We start from the raw sequence: 20,314 nt of genomic DNA on the forward strand, positions 1-20,314 counted from the left end.
CACCCACTGCCTGGCTTGTTGCCCCACCCACTGCATGGGAGGAGGTCCATCATGGGTGTCACGCGGTGGCCTCCTGCACTGAGGGAGCCTTGTTGATTTAAAATTATGGTAAAAATGCATTGACTGACAGCCCAATCCTATGCATGTCTACTCAGAAGTAAGTCCCATTAGTGTCAATGGGGCTTACACCTGGGAAAGTGTGCATTTTTACCATAATCTTAAACCAACAAGGCTCCCTCAGTGATTTGCATATAACCAAATAATGACAAAAATAAAAAGGAAAGTATTTAAATAATAAAAGGTGGTAACTTTTTGTCCTTGATGGCTTCTCCTGCTCCCAGGGCAGTGGGTAGCTCCTCTGGGGGGGAGAAGAGGCCCAGTCCCAGTTAGAGAAACAGCAATCAGAGATAGTGATTGGATGGAGCTCGGATGGTGCTACTCAGCCAGTGTGCTCTGAGATTAAAACTCCTTGAAGTTTGCATCCAGAATTGCTGCTGTCTTACTCCTTGCTCTAGATTAGTACAGTTTACTTTAATGGGGCTACTTTGGCGTAAGAGGATTGCAGCTTTATGGCTGGATTAACAGATTTTCTTTCAACTTAATAAAGCTAAAATTGGAACAACATGGCCCAATGTCATTAAACCCGAGATGGGGTTGATTGAAGGCCTTTCTGTACAATCAGGCAGCCTGGTTTGCTTCAATTAAAATTGAAATATCTTGGTTGCTGTGATCCTGAACCTTTAAGAGTTGTGTGGCAGAAAAATTTAAGCAGCTGCAGCCTAGATGGGTGGACCATCTGATGCAGTAAGTTTCAACTGGTGTGTCACAGCACATTAATTTTCAACAGGTATGCCGCAAATGGTCAACAGGTGTGCCACAGGAGACTGAGGGATGATAATTTGGGATATGAGCCCCCTACTGGCAGTGTGCCTTGTCAATTGTCAAAAAATTGGTGGTGTGCTGTGACAATTTTAGCACCTTCTCAGTGTGCAGTGAGGTGAACGAGGTTAAAAATCAGTGATCTAGCAAGACTGAAATGTTCTTTCTGGTTTCTCCATGTTGCCATTTCTAATGTCCAATTAATGTTCATTAAATCCCTTACATAGGGACGGTTCTGTTTATCCTTTATCAATTGCCAAAGCACATAGACATAATGCTTGCCTATGCAGAGATACCTGGACCAAGTTGGCTGGCCCCATCCTAGGTTAAACTCCACACATTAAAACAGCCTTTGACTCAAAGGAGGCATCTCATTGGTTCTTCCCAATTCTTGGGATGCTTCTCTTACTGATGTAGTATTTTTTTCCCTTCTGTGGAAAACAGAAACTTGAGTCTCTTGTGTGGCATCACTGGAAAATAGTGCTGCAAGCAAACTCTGCCATTCTCATGAGAATACATAAAACCCAGTTCATTATTCCATTGATAGCAGGCTGCTTCAAGACAGCATGGAAATGCTTGGGTCTGCTGCAGGAAGCTTTTATTATACCCATTTATGAAGCGATTTGTTTCAAATCCTCTTGTATCAGACAAATGCAGTTAGAATCTTTTTCAGGGTTTACAGTTTCTATCGATTCCCTCCCCGCCCTTCACCATCCCCAGCTCACATCCACTGGAGGGGGAAAGTGTAAGCAAAGCAGGATTGCCAAACCCAATATTGCAGATTCCTCCCCCCCCCCCTTTACACAGCTGCTACATTTTTTTTTTTGTTGCACTAAAATCCTTGAAATATTTACTGTGGCTTCTATATGCAGAGCCAGCCCATTGAAGAAGCTGATGAAAAATGTCACCCCAGCCAGTGGTTTAGTGGGAGGGCCCACCTCCATTGGTTCTCCCCCTCCCTGGATTATAAAAGGAAGAAGGGGACATAGTGCAAAAGGAAGTGTGCAGGAGAGGAGAGTAGTGCTTCTGAACATCTCTGCTTTTCTCTCCTCCACACTTCCTTTTCTGCTACAACCCCCTCCTTTTGCAATTCAGGGAGTGGGAGGAGAAAACGTTGGTGCATCTGGCATGAGAAGTAAAACTGGAGATCTTGAAACTGACCCTGCCTGCCTGCATTTTACTGGGCTACATTCCACTCAGTTCTCGTTGTCCACTAGGGTTAGGTTTCCTGGAAAAGCTCCTGGATGCCAAATTAGTAGATACTGATTTTTTGAGCCAGTGGGGAAAATGGGGTTAGGTTCCAGGGGACTCTCTTCACCATACAATCTATAAATTTTATGAACCTGACTTGATGTCTATGGAGCTGGGTGATAATAAGGGCTTATCAACATCTCCAACATCTGATGCTTCCTCCTCCATGCTGAATATCCTTCAATGTGTTGAAGGTTGTGGTGAGAGGCTTTCTCTGTGCTGGTCATCCCTCAACTCATTAAGATTGCTGGCCTAATAACATGGCCTCAGAATTTAGCCTTCTGCTTGTGAGGAGGCCGCTGTCTCTCCTCCTGCAACCTCTCTTGCCCCCACCTGCCTTCTTGTATCTGCCCTGAGGTGCCCCCCACTGCCCCGGGTGCACCAGCACAGTATTCCCCTCATGGATCAGTGAATTCACAGATTGTGAATTCATGTATAAGGAGAACTGACTTTATTTTTCAGATTCTTATTCCAGGGACTCACAAGGCCACTTATGTCTCTTGCCCAGTTCAAATACTTAAAGAACTGTTAATTATATGACTCCACAGAAAGCATGTGTTCACTTCCTTATTCAGAGCAGGAGCTGGTGTTGTGTAGCTTCTGATCCAGAGGGGCTCTTACATTCTGGCAATTTATTTATTTTAAAAAATGTGTGTTCCCTCCCAAGGACTCATCTGGCTTATAGCAAAGAAGTAAGTAATATTAAACATTATAAGTAAATATTAAGTAAATACGTAAACATTAAGAACAATAATGTAAAGTCAATAAATAAATACAACACTCATACAGCTACAGTAATGCACCAGTTCAGAGAGAGAGAGAGAGAGAGAGAGAGAGAGAACCAACTCAACTAAGGGACAGAATTAGAACATGCATGAGGAAAAAGTCAGTCCTTCAGCTGGTGGCGAGTGATCTGCAAAGACGTCTCCAGAGGAAGGGGTGCATATGACAGGGGTCAACAACAAGAATGCCTTGTCACAGGTCGCTGTCTGCAGGACCTCCAGTGAAATGACTGTGACTGAAATTGATTGTTGCAAAGAAATTACTGAGATCACAAACATGGAACCAAAGTCCTGCTTGATTTCATACACCAGCATCCAATTCCTTGTCAAAAACAAAAGACAGGTTTCATGTGGGATCCGCCTATGCTACAGCTGTAGTCCCAGGGCAAGGATAATGTGTGGCGAGGAAGGTGCCCTTCTCCAAGTGCAAAAAACAAACAAACAAGGCTAACATCTGCAAAACTGGGTGGAGGCCAAAAGGGATGGATTCACATTGAATTAAATCTGATTAAATCTAATTTCACACATGCTACTATGGGGAGCCTTCCAGAAGAACAGCTCCTTTCAACAGGACCAGCACCACGAACTTGAGGAATAGGCAGCTTGATCCCACGCAGAGCTCTGCACGCTCACTGAAATCAACTTTGGCTTTGGCACACCAGATTCAGCACAGAATCAGTCCGTCTCCCAGTTCCTGGAGTTTGTTGCCTCACAGCTCCTCCTTCCACACCCTGGATTGGGAAAGGAAGAGAGGGACAGAGAGGAAGAGGAAGTGTGGAGGAGAGGAGAGTACTGACCTAGAATTTTGGAGAGTGGCACATCATTGGATAAGGAGGGCAGCATGTGACATGCTGCCTCAGGTTTCAGGAGGCCTTAAACCAACCCCGGCTGCAACTCACATGGCAGTTCCCTAGTGGGGCGGATCATCCCCACCTTGCGTGGCTGTGAGCTGCGGTCACATTCCCCACAACACCTCATATGCAGAAACACATCTGGTCAAGACATGTCTCATCCACTCCTATTCACAGTGGCCGCTAGAGACCCGTGGAGAAAGGCTGAAACTTGCAGGATTCTCATGCACTGACTAAACTGATGTTTTAAAGCCATACTCCAAAATCTCACCCAAACCCCCCCCCTGCCCAAAATACAGATAGTATTTTATCAGGGACTAGTACCCCCAAAATAGAGACATTTGGAGCATATGTAAGTATATACCTCCTGGATGTTCTCCAGAGCTGCTCAGCTTATCTTGCTGTGATTTTATTTGCCCTTGATTGCTATGTCCAATTTTCTCCAACATAACATGATTGGAGTTTACATGTGGCTGAAAGCCTCCTATTTACCAAACTGAAATGCCAGAAATAATTATGATGGAGCATATTTCTTCATGACCGCAACATCCCATTCCTCTTTCTCCTTTGTGTCCTAAGAAAAAAGATTTTTCAGCTATTTGGTACATTGAGGTATCATGTCCACGGATGTTACTGGAAACTAATTGTGGGAAATCCTAGTCCTTAGAGAATTAATTACTAGGTAACCGTAAACAGGACAAAACAGCAGGGCTCTTGTTGACTCGGATTGATGAAGGCTTACAGAGGCTGTCCAAACAATTCCAGGCTGGCACTGTCCAAGCAAACATTGAGGACCAGGAAGAGGACAAGGGCCTTTGGCCTGATCCAGCAGGGCTCTTCTTATGTTCTTATGTAAACATTTTGTCTCCAGATGATACTTGCCCATAGTGACCATACCTTGAACTCTGAAGCTGAAAGAAAGGATACCAAAAATATGAACAACCAGATACCCAAATGTTTTTTTTTTCCTTTTCCCTCCATTCTAGCTGCTCCTCTTCTCTTGTGCTCCCTAATTGAAAAAGGCAGAAACAAGAGAGTAAAAGAAAAAGTGTTTGTCAGAGAGAGTAGAGTGATAGCCTAGAGCAGCAGATTCCAATCTGTGGGTCTGGGACCCACCAATAGATCACAATTCAATTTTTGGTGGGCTGCAAAACTGACAAGGCAGATTTGGCTGTGTGCATCAAGGGTTAAGCAATAGGCTGATGGGTTCTGAGCTGTCTGTGACAGACCAGGAAAGAGATCGTGGAGTGGTGGTGGACAGGTCGATGAAAGTGTCGACTCAATGTGCAGCGGCAGTAAAGAAGGCCAGTTCTATGCTTGGGATCATTAGAAAAGGTATTGAGAACAAAATGGCTAATATTATAATGCCGTTGTACAAATCGATGGTAAGGCCACACCTGGAGTATTGTGTCCAGATCTGGTCGCCACATCTCAAAAGGATATAGTGGAAATGGAAAAGGTGCAAAAGAGAGCAACTAAGATGATTACTGGGCTGGGGCACCTTCCTTATGAGAAAAGGCTACGGCGTTTGGGCCTCTCCAGCCTAGAAAAGAGGCGCCTGAGGGGGGATACGATTGAGACATACAAAATTATGCAGGGGATGGACAGAGTGGATAGAGAGATGCTCTTTACACTCTCACATAACACCAGAACCAGGGGACATCCACTCAAATTGAGTGTTGGGAGAGTTAGAACAGACAAAAGAAAATATTTCTTTACTCAGCGTGTGGTTGGTCTGTGGAACTCCTTGCCGCAGGATGTGGTGACGGCATCTGGCCTGGATGTCTTTAAAAGGGAATTGGGCAAGTTTCTGGAGGAAAAATCCATTATGGGGTACAAGCCATCATGTGTATGCACAACCTCCTGATTTTAGAAATGGGTTATGTCAGAATGCCAGATGCAAGGGAGGGCACCAGGATGAGGTCTCTTGTTATCTGGTGTGCTCCTTGGGGCATTTGGTGGGCCGCTGTGAGATACAGAAAGCTGGACTAAATGGGCCTGTGGCCTGATCCAGTGGGGCTGTTCTTATGTTCTTATACCGTGGCCCCCAGGCTGTGAAACTCCCTGCTCTGGGAGATTCATTTGGTTCCCATTTTGCATGGCTTTCACCTTACTCAAGAACCTGAGTATTTTGGTTAGGCCTTGACAGGGTTGAGCAGTGAAGTGGCTAAGTTTGCAGACGACACCAAACTTATCCGAGTGGTGAAGACCAGAAGTGATTGTGAGGAGCTCCAGAAGGATCTCTCCAGACTGGCAGAATGGGCAGCAAAATGGCAGATGCGCTTCAATGTCAGTAAGTGTAAAGTCATGCACATTGGGGCAAAAAAATCAAAACTTTAGATATAGGCTGATGGGTTCTGAGCTGTCTGTGACAGATCAGGAGAGAGATCTTGGGGTGGTGGTGGACAGGTCGATGAAAGTGTCGACCCAATGTGCGGCAGCAGTGAAGAAGGCCAATTCTATGCTTGGGATCATTAGGAAGGGTATTGAGAACAAAACGGCTAGTATTATAATGCCGTTGTACAAATCTATGGTAAGGCCACACCTGGAGTATTGTGTCCAGTTCTGGTCACCGCATCTCAAAAAAGACATAGTGGAAATGGAAAAGGTGCAGGAGAGAGCGACTAAGATGATTACGGGGCTGGGGCACCTTCCTTATGAGGAAAGGCTACGGCGTTTGGGCCTCTTCAGCCCAGAAAAGAGACGCCTGAGGGGGGACATGATTGAGATATACAAAATCATGCAGGGGATGGACAGAGTGGATAGGGAGATGCTCTTTACACTCTCACATAATACCAGAACCAGGGGACATGCACTAAAATTGAGTGTTGGGCGGGTTAGGACAGACAAAAGAAAATATTTCTTTACTCAGCGTGTGGTTGGTCTGTGGAACTCCTTGCCACAGGATGTGGTGATGGCGTCTGGCCTGGATGTCTTTAAAAGGGGATTGGGCAAGTTTCTGGAGGAAAAATCCATTATGGGTTACAAGCCATGATGTGCATGTGCAACCTCCTGATTTTAGAAAAGGGCTATGTCAGAATGCCAGATGCAAGGGAGGGCACCAGGATGAGGTCTCTTGTTATCTGGTGTGCTCCCTGGGGCATTTGGTGGGCCACTGTGAGATACAGGAAGCTGAAGTAGATGGGCCTTTGGCCTGATCCAGTGGGGCTGTTCTTATGTTCTTATTCTACTTGAGGGGAGCATTGCTACTCAATCACCATTATAGTCACAGAGACTTGAGTGGCTGGTAAAGTGACACTTTTTTTTAGGTGGGTCCCAATGCTAAAAGATTTGGGAACCACCGGCCTATAGCATCTCTTTATTATTTCTGCTAATATCTGCCAGTGTGCACTGATCAGTCTGTATGGCTGGTGCCAATTTGGGTTTTCTTTTGTTTTTCTTGGCAAGTTTCAAATAACTGCATGACAAACAGAAGTTCAACAGTAGCTGCATGCTGGGGAAAGCATTATTCAATGAATTTCTTGGTGCGGTGCTGTTAAAGCCATAGGAACCCTGTGTGCAGGCACTCACCCACACACATAAGGCCAAGACTACTCAGAAATAATTGTGTGAACATTTCACACTGAATCAACTCAGAGAGGAGAGTGTGAAACCAAGACTCCCAAGTGCGATTGTGAATGGAGAGGAGTTCAGGTGAACCTATCAGTGCTCAACAGTAAGCCTCCGGGCTTGGTTGGGTTGAGAGGAAAGAAGTCAAGGAGTGGCTGTTGCAGGACATAGAAGTGAGAAAAGGGATCGCTCAAATGTTCCCCCAGGGAAGCGAAGTAATCCAGGGATCCTTGCCAAAGTCCATAGTGCAGGATGAACAATGCTTGAGCACAATCTTAAGAGGGCGCTGTTGCAGGAGTGGCCTTGGCCCTCACATCTCTGCACCACGTGTGTCCTCTGCTGTCACACAGCTGCCCAGAATAGTCTCACCATCTGGTGCCCAGCCTCCCAACAATAGCTGTAGAGCAGCCTCTCCCTCCCTCCCTCTCCCCTGCCCCCCCCCACGATTACAAAGAGTGAATTTAAACATCATCTCCTTTTAACTCTCCCTTCTCTTATCCGTTTCCCCCACACCGCCCCTCCCCATCCAGGGAGGTTTGTCCCTTAGCAAAGAGAGAGGGGGGATAATGTCTGCAAAGCATTTAATCTTCTGTCCAAAGAACAGCAGAGAGCAAATTAGGATTGACTCCAATTAATTTGCCTTGATGGGCAAAATCTGGAGCGCAGCCATTTCAAGGAATTAAGAACAAAGGCAGGGAGCCTAAAGTAGGTTGCTGGACAGTTTCATAATGGGCGAGAAGGGTGTTCACTGTTTGCAGAATGCATGAAAGGTGTCCACTCTTCGGGGTGGATGAGCCAATCGCCCACCAAACAGAGCCGGCTTTGAGATGGACTGTGATTGGAGAAATGGCCTGCCTAAATGACAGCAAGAGGAGCCACTGGGGCTCTCTTTGGGATGGGAATGAAAGCCATGCCCAAAATGGCAACTTAGCATATTGCTTTTGTTACCTTGTAGTCCAATCAGAGTGGGCCCATCCATGGGGCCAACTGAAGTGATTGCCTCAGGCAGCAGACTGGTGGAGGGTGCCCATTTTTGTCCACCTATTTGTCCCCACTAACCCCTTTTCCTTCCACTTCTTGGGTTGATAAAGGAAGAGGGGAGCAGAGAACAGGAGGAGAGCACTGAGCTAGAACCACCAGAGAGTGAGAGAGGCAGAGGCTGGCACATAATCAGGTAAAGAGTAGGTGTGGGTCACATACTGCATCAGGAGGTCTTTGGCTCACCTGAGTCCGATTGCCTCCATCCATCACTCCCACCTCCAAAGAGTTGCAAAGCTGAATGAATTAAAAAAAAATACAGAGATTTCTCAAGAGGAGCTTGGTGATGTCACAAGATGGCCAACCTTGAAAAATGGGGAGGGGGGTCAGGTACCGGGGCAGGGCTCAATGAGGCAGAGGACAACATAGCTTACAAATTGCCTGTGATCAGTCTGTCTTTGCCATCAAATACACCTGAGCTGGATGGAAAGGATTGCTTTTGGTAAACAGGCACACCACCAGGAAAGGAGAAGGGCACATGACCCAGCAAGGCACCACACAAACAGGGGGGCTGCATTTGTGTGCCACCTCAGGCACAGGAGACCTTGGGCTCATTCTAAAAGCAGTGCAGGTACATTTTCATTCTGTCCAACTTGAGCATGAGTTAAAACTTCTGGCAATACCACCTTGATAATTTCATTTATTTATTATATTTCTAACCTGCCCTTCAGGTTTAAAACCTCTCTGGGCTGCTTCTTTTTTGTTTAAACCTGATAATATGGGGAAAAAATACATTAAAAACAGGCTGGTTGCATAAAATATTATAAAAGCCAGGTACAGCGAGATGAAATCTAGAATGGCTAAGCAAGTAAGACGGCATCTTTCCAACAGAGTACAGCCTGAATGGATCCCCAACTTCCTCAGGCTCTTTCGCCAGCATTCATTACACTAGACATGTATTTGTCCTCATTGTTTGATCAAGCACCATCAAGGGGCCATTCAGCTCTGTCCATATACCCACCCACAGCCTTTCCCCAACAAGGTCTCTCTTCCCTCCTACATAGGCACATTATAAGTGCATCAACACAAAATTAAAACAAAACGAAACAAAATGAGAATGGCTAATGCAAGAGGGCTCTTGGTTCGTCTATGAATAGCGCTTGACGGAGGTGTGGAGTGCATGACCAAATAGGTTAATGATGAGTGAGCGGTACAGAGCGTAGGGTCTGGTTTGCCCAGGCAACAAGAGATCCAGTTCATTGACCTCTTGTAGCAGCTCAGTTCATAAGAACATAAGAACATAAGAACAGCCCCACTGGATCAGGCCATAGACCCATCTAGTCCAGCTTCCTGTATCTCACAGTGGCCCACCAAATGCCCCAGGGAGCACACCAGATAACAAGAGACCTGCAAGGCCTCCTGGGAATTGTAGTTTAAGAACATAAGAACAGCCCCACTGGATCAGGCCAAAGGCCCATCTAGTCCAGCTTCCTGTATCTCACAGTGGCCCACCAAATGCCCCAGGGAGCACACCAGATAACAAGAGACCTCATCCTGGTGCCCTCCCTTGCATCTGGCATTCTGACATAGCCCTTTTCTAAAATCAGGAGGTTGCACATGCACATCATGGCTTGTAACCCATAATGGATTTTTCCTCCAGAAACTTGCCCAATCCCCTTTTAAAGACATCCAGGCCAGACGCCATCACCACATCCTGTGGCAAGGAGTTCCACAGACCAACCACATGCTGAGTAAAGAAATATTTTCTTTTGTCTGTCCTAACTCTCCCAACACTCAATTTTAGTGCATGTCCCCTGGTTCTGGTGTTATGTGAGAGTGTAAAGAGCATCTCCCTATCCACTCTGTCCATCCCCTGCATAATTTTGTATGTCTCAATCATGTCCCCCCTCAGGCGTCTCTTTTCTGGGCTGAAGAGGCCCAAACGCCTTAGCCTTTCCTCATAAGGAAGGTGCCCCAGCCCCGTAATCATCTTAGTCGCTCTCTCCTGCACCTTTTCCATTTCCACTATGTCTTTTTTGACACTTCTCACTCTCACTCACTTCTGGAGGGTCCTGACAGATTCTCATTCTAAAATGTGGGTCCCAGTGCTAAATGTGTGAGAACCACTGCTCTAGTCCACCTGCCTTCCACACTTCCTCTTCAGCTCCATTCCCATCTTTCTTTTCACACACAGGGAGCAGAAGAGGAGTGGCACAGCTAGTGTGCCACTGGGTGATGCATTTAGTGGGCCCTCTCTTTCTCTTGGAGTTTGGGCCTGACCCTCATCACCTCAGGGCTGCTCAGTTCTCCGCATTTTCTGGATTGGGAATATCTGCATATATATTCATTCCTAACAAATAATCTGGTCTAACTGTCATTGTCTGGTTCTGTCCTCAGAATCACAACCACCAATGACACTGTGTCATACTGAAAGTGCTTTTAAAAAAAAATCAGTTTGTGACTGAATGGCCAAAGGTGGTTAATCCGTGTTAAGCGATCTTGAGAACGTGACCCGGATAAATTACACATCTAGTAACTGCTCCGACTGAGCTGGGTAGCCTCCGTTGTTCACACAAGCTCTCAGCCTGGCTTATCCTCTTAGCTGAATCCTGCAGAGATCCAGCACTAATTCACTCTTAAACACAGGATTGTTGAAATTGTAAATTGTAAATGAAGAATAGAAAGATTATCTGCCCTGCTGGCTGCTTTAAATGCTGAGGGACCTTGCAGGAAGTACAGGGTAGTGTGTTTACAAAGGGCAGCCCTGTCCTTTCTGTGTGTTTTCCTAGTCATGTTGATGCTGTCTGATTGCTAGGCACAGGACAATTGTAACATTTGCACTTATTTAAATGGATTAGCATATGAATACGCACACTGTTCGTTCATTTCAAGCCCTGTTTTGTGTTGGGTCAGTCTGCTTTGTTCTGGCCTTCCCCCTTTCTGAGCAGATGTCCAAAATGCAAGTGACCAATCAGCCATTTGCCTTCCAGTCTCAAAAACAGACAAAAAACCGAAGAAACTCAGAAGCTGTGAATTGGCACAGCATCCCACTGGGAAAGAGATCTTCTTTTAAATAATGGCTTCTTGATCACCTTAAGTGACTCCTAAACAGAACAGATAGTGTTTATAACCTTCCTCCTAAAACATAAGCAAGGCACAAGGTAAAGACCTGCAAAAATGGAATCCTTCACAAGATGCACAAGAAAGCTATGGAAACATGGTGATGGCTACAGGCTTAGATGGCTTTAAAAGGAGATTAGACAAAAGCATGGTGGAGAAGAGTCCCTCAACAACATTTCAGCCTGATAGCTGCGGCATGACATCTCCTGTTTCAGAAGCAATATGCCTCCACATGTCAGTTGTGGGAGGGGGAACAGAAAGGGAAGCCCGTGCACTCCGTCAGTGGATCTGTTAGGGGGCTTTCAGCAGCGTCTGACTGAGCATTATGAGAACAGAATCACTGGAGCAGTCCAGATTCAGTCTGAACCTGCAGGGCTTTTCTTATGCTCTAATTCCAGGGGCAGAATTTTCAGGTCACCCGACGTCATCTGGAATGCAGTACTTTTCAGTGGAATCTGCTGATCCATTCAGCAGCAGTGAATTACAATACACCCCCCCAAAGGAATGTCCTGAGGGTGCCAACCCTTAAAGTTTGCCCTGGTGCCTTCAGGAATAGCATCCACCTCCAGGTGATGGCTGGATAGTTTAACAGCTACTCTGGAATGGGCCACCTCATCTATGAGGCCAACTGAGGCAGTTACTTCAGGCAGCAGACTGGCAGGTGACACACACCTCATACACCTCTGTCTGTCCACTTGAGTCCACTGCTCTTCCTCCTCATTCCCTGAATTGGAAAAGGAAGTAAAGGGTGAAGTGGAAGAAGAGGAGAGTGGTAGGCTAGAGTATCTCTACTGTTCTAGCCACCACGCTCTTCTCCTCACTTCCACTCTGCCCTCCCCTTTCTTTTCCAACCCAGGGGCTGAAGGAGCAGAGGCTGGTGAATCACCAAATAAAGGGGGGAGCACCACTGGAGAAGTTGCCTTGGGTGCCAGGGCATCTTGGACTGGTCCTGCCTCAGAAATTTCCAACATTGCATCGGGTTGGAAAGTAAATCCCCAGAACTAGCATCAGTCCAAGTTAGAAACTCCAGCATGTGCCAGCACACAAACATCCTCACTTCCTCCTGTCCTATGCAATTTTTCTGTGAGGAAGAGCAATGGCTGCAGAGACCTGACATGGTTGATCATTACTGTATTTCTTACATAGGAGCTTCTGCTGCACTTCGCTTTTGACCACCTGCAATCAGGTGTGTTAGTTTGCAGCAATGAACCTCTTGAATCTCTAGCACTGGGGTTTAACAGCAAGATCAAAAACTGAAAAGCAAAAGGTACTGTGAAGAAAGAGAGCAAGAAAGAGCCAGATTGGTGTAGTGGTTCAGGTGTTAGACCTGGAAGATCCAGGTTCAAATCCCATCCTGCCATGAAGCTTCCTGGGTGATCTTCAGCCAGTCACTATCTCTCAGCCTAATCTACCTCACAGGGTTGTTGTGATGACAAAAGGAGGGGAGGAACCACATACACCACCCTAAGCTCCTCAGAGGAAGGTGTTACCAAAAGCGCTGTTTTGTTTAGGGGAATTAATATATACTACCCTTTTTGGAAACTTCAGGATCGCAGGCTAGGTAACAAGACCGCGTAATGCAAAGAAATTTCTTTTTAGCTTGAAAAGAGACTGGGAGAAAGATAACTTCCAATAGGATTATATTTTTATTGCAAAAACACACAGGTATACATAATGCACATGGAAAAATGGTAAGTATATGTCTACTTGAATCCTAGTACTTGGATCCAGTGTACCTAACTTTCATGGTGGTTGCGTGTGGAGTGTGTTTGGTGCATCCGAGGAAATCAGAAAAGGATAGGTTGTAGGGAAGGATTTTAGGGGTCCCTGATCTGCCAACCCAGTTGCTGACTAAAGATGGGGAGAGAGGGGGAGAAAAAAGGAGGGGGGAGCAGGGAAAAGGTTCCAGACGCAGATATAGTTACCTGTTCTGAGGAGCAGATGGATGGGGGGGGGGAAAGTCCTGGAAGGAGGACCTCTGCCTTGGAGGGGCAGCCAGAGAGAGAGAGGGAGCACACGGCAGCCTTCTCTTAAAAGGGTTTTTGCTGTGACCTGGATGCTGACCTGAATGACCCGGATGTGGCATAGAGCTGATCTGGATGTGCATGCTCACTACACACAGTGGGGCACGTGGAGCATGCAAGAAAAACAGGATGATCAGGTATCAGCCATGACTGGCCTCCTGGGGGGGACGGGGACTTGACCAACCCCTGAAGGCAGTTTGCATACGGTACTTAAGAGTGGTTGAGTTACAACAGTGAGACATATAAGCAACGATTTACAGTGATTGAGACAACAATTTACTCTTCCAGACTCCTTGACTGGGGGATGGGGATGTGGTCACCATGAGCTTGACTTGACTTGATTGTCCTGTGTGTTGAGGTTTAATGGGTTTGCATAACAGTGATTGGATCAGGAGACACTTTTGCATTGCTAGAGACTTTGTTGCTGTGTGCATGGAGAGGTAGAGGTTGTGTAAACTTGTGACTTTTACCAGGGTTTTGGAAATTGGACCTGTGAGAAGTTTGGCTTATAACCAGATATAAAATCACAACTTAAAAGGAAAAAGGGGATTTTCACGTAACAAAGGGAGGTATGAAAAGATGAAAAATAAAGATGCTTGTTCTGTTCTGTGCCTGTAAGTTTTCCATCACAGGATAAATTGCAGCTTCAAGGGGAGTCCATTTACACAGGGAAAAATGGAATGGGAAGGACTGGCTGTTCTCCATCTAATTCAGGGGGATCCACAACTTATACCAAAACGTAAAGACCCAAGAGATCCATTCAGAAGGCTCCAATGTTTCACTTAGTTTGGCCCCAAAGTCTGCTGGTAGATGTCCATTTGTGAGCTTGAATTGAGGTAAAAATTAGAAGGGGACTGGACTTCACAGATACCTGGTGAAGAAGGGGCTTCTTCAGAGATGGTGAGATGCACGTTTTTTCTGTGCCTCCGCCTGCACTGGCTTAGCCTCCCTCTGGCTCAGCCCATTTTTGCACACTGCGGTTTATAGCCTGGTGAACAAAGCACACACCCCCACCCCATCTGCAACTTGCCCGAGCACACCTGCTGCTATATTAAGCCTTAACAAGGAAGAGACAGTTTCTCCCTGAAGCGTGCCAGCACAGCGCATGAGATGGAAACAATCCGGGGGGGCCCTGGGGCCAAGGCTCTCCGGAGGTTCCAGCTCTTGTTTGTGTCTTGCAGAAAATGCTGAGCTCATTGCCTCAGAGACAGAAGCCAGCAAGCTCAACTTCCTGACAGACAGACAGACAGACAGACACTGGCACAGCAGCTCACCAGTTGCTGGGCCCCTCCATCCCTCAGTACCAGAACTGAATTAACTACAACTCTGTGGGGGCAATCAAAATAGTGAAAACTGCAGCAGGAGCATCACTATAAAAACTTTATTTGACAAAATAGCTGAGTGAAATTAGCTGACAGAATGTTAGCTGACCAACTCAGACAAACTGGCTGGCAGCTCTGAGAAGCCATTGCAACCACTACAGAGGCTATAATGATCTCTGTTGGGTAGTAGGGACTGGGGGCTTTTGTTAAATAGATCACAGGCTGATGATCCAGGAAACACAAGGATGCCTCCTCAAGTGATACATACTCCATTCCTGCTTGCAAGATTGTCAAGGCAGTGGACCTGAGGGAAGGGACGAAGACAAGAGTGGAAGGCAGCCTCCTTCTTCCTTCCTCTCTTAGGTGATCAGTGAAAGAACAAAAGCATCAGGTGCCGGCAGTTTCTGGGCATAGACAGGCAGAGCCCAGAAGTGGGAGCCTGGAGAAGAAGCTGGCAGCCAGCAGCAATTAGAAAAGAAATACATTTCATTGCTTGTGTGAGCGCGTTCCTCAACTCCATCCAAATGCTCCAACCTGCATCTTTGCAAACTAAGCAAATATTTGTAATATTACCTGCCAGATTTTCCCCTTCTATACAATGGTTAAAGGTATAGGCACACTGTCCCCCTTTGTAACTGGTAACTCTAGGTATCTATGACTATCACCACTGCTCTTAAAGTTTAAAGGGAGAGACTGATGAAGCACAAGAAGAAACTGCTTTGAACTGGCAGGCCATTTTTGGAAATGGAGAGGCAGGAAGAAAGAAGAAAATAAAATACTCAGAGCTTCTGGCACCCTGGGATGCAGGGCATCACTCCAGGGAATCCATATAAGCCAGCAGAACCTGCACACATGCTGCTTGTTTCCACCTGGTGCTCTACTTATGTACTTGTAAATAAAGCAAGTGTTAGAAAAACACCAGCCCTCTCCACTGATCTCGCACGCAAAGGGAACCAAAACTGCAGTTCACCTTAGGGAAGTAGGGAGAATGTAACAATATTTTCCACACTCCCTCTGCCTGAAATGGTTGGAGAGGTTGTGTGGAAGTGCTTAGTTCCTCAACATCACCCCTTGGACCAGTGGTGGGCAAACTAAGGCCAGGGTGGCAAATCCCACCAGCAAGCACTTCCGAGCAAACCTTCCGACTGATCCCTGTCCATGACTTACAATTCAGAGTTCAAACTCTTCTCTTGTACAAACCCACCGATATTGGCACTGCCCACTGGAACACAGCCTCCAGTGCAACTTCAGTGTGTGCACCTACAAGAAAGAAGGGCACAGGCTGGCCAGCGAATCATGCCAGGACTGAGCATGAACAAAAATGGGCACCCTCTACCAATCTACTGCCTGAGGCAATCACTTCAGCTGGCCCCTGCATCGGCCCACCCTGATTTGACTACAAGTAGCAAAAGCAATATGCTAAGCTGCAATTTTGGGCAAGGCTTTCATTCCAATTTTGGGCATGGCTTTCATTCCTATTCACTTGCCCTATTCCTATTCACTTTCATTTACTTGCCCACACAGCCTTTTTCCATGAATCCACCCCAAAGAGAGCCTCAGTGGTTCCTCTTGCTGTCATTTAGGCAGGCCATTTCTCCAATCACAGTCCATCTCAAATTCGACTCTGTTTGGTGGGCAATTGGCTTATCCACCCCGAAGAGCGGACACCTTTCATGCATTCTGCAAACAGTGAACACCCCTCTACTTACCTTACAGGGGTGATGTAAAAACTTTATCAAGATAATATTTTTGTGCAAAGTATCACATCAGTTCTTTAATGAAGGATGCCACAAGATCCCTGGTATACTTCACTTGCTATTCACATTTTGAATCTCTTGCGCATGTAAAGAAAAAAAGGTACCTTTGTTTTTTTGTTATCACACACTGGATGATAAAGAAGCAATGAACCAGCTTCTGGCTTGAGGAGCATGAACCAATCATCCAGACCATCTCAATTTGCCCATTCAAGGAGGGAATGAGAAAACCTAAGAGGGAGATTTAGAAACTGAAGTTGGGCCTATTTTCTTGGCACAGCAGTATGTATTTTTGTAACTATCACATCTGTATGGCAAGTGCACAGAGGGTGCCTGAAGATGCCCGGTGCAGCAGGAGGCAAGTGCTTAACTGGGCAAAGAGAAGGTGTTTGACTGCATAATAGAGGGTTTAAGCAAAAAGGCAGATTAATTATGTTATCATCAAGCAATGCCGAGAACACCAAGCTGAAATCCAAACAAAGCCTTGTTAATACCCTTGGGGTGGGGGTCAGGGAGACAAAATATGTGCTGGTTTACACATCACTTCCCCCACCCCGTACTAGGATGCATCTCCAGTGTCCTGTGTGCAGAAGGGACTTGGAAGTGTGACTTCTTGGCTGTGTGAAACACCTTGGACTGTGATGGGAGGTGAGGGAGGAAATCAGGCTTCCTAAACAAAAGCAGCCAACACTTAAAAGAAATACTACACAACCTGAAGGTAGCCCCAGTTATAGCTAGGAGCTTCTTCATCCAGAGGAACCTTGGCCAAATTTAAGAGCAACCAACAAGGCTCTACTTTAAGTTCCAGCTTTCATAAAGACAGAGCTAGTTTTCACAAGAAACAGAGTCTTTTCTGTCATGGCCCCAGCACACACTTTCAAAGGATGGCTGCTATCTCAGTTGGCCTGTGTTTTACAAAGAATCACAGACAGTCTTGCTCCAGCCTGCTTTTGGAAAATGCTGCCACCTCTGCCTCTCCGTTGCTTTAACACAACCAACATGTCATCAAACTTTGAGTTTTGATTTATTTTCTGAAAAAATTTGTGATGTAAACGACACCTTTGCCCCTATATTTTCCATCATATTTTCTGCACTACTAGAAATTGTAAGGCACAGGGAACCTAGAATCTCAGTGTTTGCTTCATCAACTCTGCCATGGGGTAGAGGTGGGGTCTCGAAATAAGTACACGTTTTAGCCTCCTGAAAATACGAATCATTTCAAAGACACCTGGCCTTTTTTTTTGGCAATTATGCAAAATAAGAAATATTTGATGCATTTTTTCTATATTATGACATTTATAAAGAAGTGCATACATGCTATCCCTATACATGGAATCCCTAGCATGTATGCACTGCTGAAACAGAGACCCCTGCGTTGGCTCGGTCATGTCGTGAGAATGGACGATGGCCGGATCCCAAAGGATCTCCTCTATGGAGAACTCGTGCAAGGAAAGCGCCCTACAGGTAGACCACAGCTGCGATACAAGGACAGCTGCAAGAGGGATCTGAAGGCCTTAGGGATGGACCTCAACAAGTGGGAAACCCTGGCCTCTGAGCGGTCTGCTTGGAGGCAGGCTGTGCAGCATGGCCTTTCCCAGTTTGAAGAGACACTTGGCCAACAGTCTGAGGCAAAGAAGGAAGGCCCATAGCCAGGGAGACAGACCAGGGACAGACTGCACTTGCTCCCGGTGTGGAAGGGATTGTCACTCCCGAATGGGCCTTTTCAGCCACACTAGACGCTGTTCCAGAACCACCTTTCAGAGCGCGATACTAGAGTCTTTCGAGACTGAAGGTTGCCAACAGCATATAAAGAAGCAAACTGGGGTTTTGTAATGTAGTAAATGGATGGATTCAGACAACCCTTGGTTTCTCGGGTCAAGAATGGGCAATGAGCCTGCGCACTCTTTCCTCCTTGGAACTTGAGAATGTCCAGGCTTGTTAAATCTGCTTCTTGTGACACCTGAACCAGTGAAATGTGGCTTGAGCACTACTTACAAACCAGAATATGAAAATGTCATTCGATGTACTGATTTTTAGGCAATGCTCAAACCACAGCTTCCACTGGCAGGCATCAGACTACAGTTTCCCAGGAAAGGCCCGCCTACCCTGGGAAACTTGGGATTCAGCATTGCCTAAAAATTCTTCCGGGAAGTCCAGAAGAGTACTTATTGTTTGGTCCTCTGAACATACCCAAAATGTTTGCAAAGCCTAACTGTTGCATGCTTGTCTTCTAGTAGAGGACTTTTAATAATATACTAAAGGCCAGACTCTTAAATAGAGTGTATTTAAGAAAACTGAAGTTCAATGAATGTGATACCAGATCAAAAAGATCCATCTGAAATGCTGTGGTTCTTGAAAGATAGAACCTTTCTTCGATTGTAAAAATCCCTACAGGGATTTAGAACAGCCTGCCCATGTAAACCGCCTTGAATAAAGTCTGAGGAGAAGTCTGACGACCAAGAAAGGCGGTATATAAATACATGTATTATTATTATTATTATTATGAAGAAAAATATCACTCTGTGAAGCATGGAATTCCTCAGCAATTCTGAACAGACCTGCTTGAAAATACTGATTTCCAAGGAACTGTAGACAGGATCACAGGTTTTATGAGCACAGACGCAGCCCGTTAGCAACCCTTATGAACTATGCAACACAGGGCAAGGCAAGAGAAATGTAAAAGTACCATTTAATACAAATATATATAGATACATTTGAACAGTTGACACCAGCAAATGGGACTGGGAGGCAGACCCAGCACTACCACTGTTTATTCATTTCTTATCCAATTCAGTTAACCGATACTTGTGTGGCAGCAAGAGAGGTGTTGTACGAATGGAGACTGGGTTGCACTGGCAAGGCATCCCAAAAGTCGTCCCCCCCCCGAAAGGTTCCTCCAGTCAACCAGACAAGACAGACAGCCCCCCCTACCCCACACTCATCTCCCCAGAGCAGGATAATAAGGATGGGCTCAGAATACGACCTTGTGAATGGCAATAATTCACAGACACTCTAGCTGGGCAAGATAGCAGGAGATGCCAGGGCAAGGATGAGCAGAAGGTCCTGCAGTCATTGCCAAATGCACAAGCCAGGGTCCCTGCCATCTGTGTCCAGGCACAGGGAAAGCAAAAATTAAAAAAGTGTACCGCTGGAGATGACATTTCATCCTTCAAGGCCACAAAGTGCCCAAAACTAGAAGACTCTACAAGAAATGAAGGAATGAAAGCAGATATTTTAAAAACCACAAACAGCTATTTGCACCCAGGGAAATTGGGCAATATGCCTCTCTAGGGCACGTTAGAGGCAGTGTAATGAAGAGGCATATGCTGTTGCAAGATATAAGTGCCCATCCCTCCAGATGTGGGTATGCATATACAGCCATTAGAGATCCTCAGTGTGTGCACCTTATCAGGTACATTCGTACTTGAACCTGGTCCAAAACATAAAGTGCTGGAGGATGGAAAGGCTAGAGTGACTTTCAATCCCAAAGACTAGCCACATCTTTGGATCTCCCTGGGGAGCACCAGTACTTGGCAACGATGCTTGGCTTGATGTTCTTATTGCCTTTTTACCGATATGCACGGGGAGGACAGTGGTTTGGAGACACTATTCCTAGAGAAGGCTCCTTGGGCAGAGGGTGAAGGTACATAACATAAGAACATAAGAACAGTCCCACTGGATCAGGCCATAGGCCCATCTAGTCCAGCTTCCTGTATCTCACAGCGGCCCACTAAATGCCCCAGGGAGCACACCAGATAACAAGAGACCTCATCCTGGTGCCCT

This window comes from Tiliqua scincoides, chromosome 9, assembly GCF_035046505.1.
Source record: "Tiliqua scincoides isolate rTilSci1 chromosome 9, rTilSci1.hap2, whole genome shotgun sequence".
Taxonomy (NCBI): Eukaryota; Metazoa; Chordata; class Lepidosauria; order Squamata; family Scincidae; genus Tiliqua; species Tiliqua scincoides.